Genomic DNA, 2,357 nt, shown 5'->3' with positions numbered 1-2,357 from the left:
TGCATTAAAAATTATTAATTTTCGGGCTGGTGTGGTGGCTTATGGCTGTAATCCCAGCACTCTGGGAGGACAAGTCAGGAGGATTGCTTGAGTCCAGGAGTTCAGGACTAGGCTGACCAATATAGTGAGACTTCATCTCTACAAAAATTTTTTTTAAATTATCTGGGCATGTTAGCAGCATACACCCGAACTCCGAACTTGAGCTTGAAGTTCAAGGCTTCAGTGAACCGTGATCCGGCCACTGCCCTCCAGCCTGTGCTACAGAGCTAGACCCTGTCTCTAAAATTAGATACATAGATAAATTACATAAATAGATGATAGATAGATAGATAGATAGATAGGTAGGTAGAGAGAGAGAAATCTTGAATCCTGAGTATTTTAGCCCTCTCTTAAATTCTGCACACAAAGAACAACCATCCCTACCTAATGCAAGCCTGGGGCTAGGTATCACAGAAAAATGTGCAGGAGCAGTTGGGAGGGTAGACATTTTCATACTGGTATGAAATACTCATAGGTGTATTTCATTTCATCCACAATCCCAAATACTGAATTTTTGTTGTTTTCTTCCCCAGAAAGCAGCTTGCAATATGCATGGATATGAGTGAAGCCGAAGTGGAAGCCAGTAAGCCTGATGAAAGCAATTGGTCAGAGTAGCCACTCTGAAACCTGCCTCAGTCCTTGGATACCTTTGTCCTACACATTCTTAAATTGGCCTGTTTTTGTTGCCTTTTCTATGTTTGCCAAGTGAGTTTTCAACTTTAGTGGGGGAGTAATGGGATACATAAACCTTAGCCTATGGAAATTTCCCATTACCAGAGGGAATATGCTTTCTAATGGAAAAAGAAAAAGAAACAGAACTAAACTGTTACTTCTATTTCCTGTACAAGATTAAATATAAATAAAGTTCCATTCTTTCTAACAATGGTATCCTTTAGAGAACACTTCTGTGTAGAGTTATATTGGGACTGAGTCTGACTTGAGGAGTTGGCAAATTAATGCACCAAGGAGCTATATTGTGAGAAGGTTCAACTGTATTTAAAATATTTAAACCAGGCTATGTTCTTAGCTAAATGACCGAATTTATAAATATTCAGGCATTGGAGTGAGGGAAGAAGTTACACACAGAAAGAACACATTATATAAGTAATTAATGTATGTTTAGTTTCACTGAGACTGATGGGGAGGACATAGTTTAAAAGTCCAAGTGCCTGGTGGTCCTGCTATTGTTTTTAAGGGTCTGATGAAGCCATGTAGAAAGTGGCAGCCTGAAATTTTGATTTTCTCGAATACTTTAATTTGTAAGCCTGAATACACTGCTAATATACTGGCATTACAGTGGGGGTGTGGGGAGGGGGCAGGTTTGCAAACTGGATATTTGTTTAAAAATTGGAATAAAAAAGAACAATTATTGAATAAGTTTTCACTCACCTAAGAAGGGTGAAAAGGTTAAAGAAAAATTGCATACACTCAAATATATACCTTGAAGATATGGCACAAATGGAGCTCTATGAGGGAGTATTCTCTTTAGAAATTTCTGACAACTAAGGATTTTTTTTTTTTTTTATGTTACCGTTTTAAACTGGTGGGTTTCATGTAATTTGTTTGGTGGTGGGGTGGGGTACGCTCAATTTAGACCAGGTTCTTACCTGTACTAATTTGAAATGCTTTTTCAATTTCCCAGGCAGTGATGATTAATTCATAGGTCATGAGATGAAGAAATTGCTAAGATTACTTAAGTATTACTGACCGAGTATATTTTCAAAACCAAAAGAAAATCCAGGATGAGGTTATGAGCTGTGCTGTGCAGTTCGCGTGAATGCAGTGATGCCCCCACCCCGCCATGACCAAGCCTTTTTTTTCAGACCATCTTTTTCACTCTCAAGAGTTTTCAGAGGACGAAGACCAGCCCAGTGGTTCACGCCTGTAATCCCAGCAATTTGGGAGGCCAAGGCGGGCAGATCACATGCTGTCAGGAGTTCGAGACCAGCCTGGCCAATATGGTGAAACTCCATGGTGAAAATAAAAAAATTACCTGGACTTGGTAGCGCACCAGGGTAGTCCCAGCTACTAGGTAGCATGAGACAGGTGGATCGCTTGAACCTGAGAGGCAGAGGTTGCAGTGAGCCAAGATTGTGCCACTGCACTCCAATCTGGGTGACAGAGCAAGACCCTGTCTCAAAAAAAAAAAAAATTAAAAAAAAAAAAGAAAAGAAAAGAAAGAAAAGAAGAGAAAAACAACAACAAAAACCCGAAAAACCAGGATGCAGGGAAGAAGCCATCCAAATCCAGCAGATGGCGACGAAAGCTACCTCTAGTTGTCTTCACTGCCCATTAGTAGCAAGACACTTCCACTGTAA

The sequence above is a fragment of the Colobus angolensis genome, unplaced genomic scaffold (assembly GCF_000951035.1).
Source record: "Colobus angolensis palliatus isolate OR3802 unplaced genomic scaffold, Cang.pa_1.0 Scaffold282, whole genome shotgun sequence".
NCBI lineage: Eukaryota > Metazoa > Chordata > Mammalia > Primates > Cercopithecidae > Colobus > Colobus angolensis.
This window is presented reverse-complemented; position numbering follows the sequence as displayed.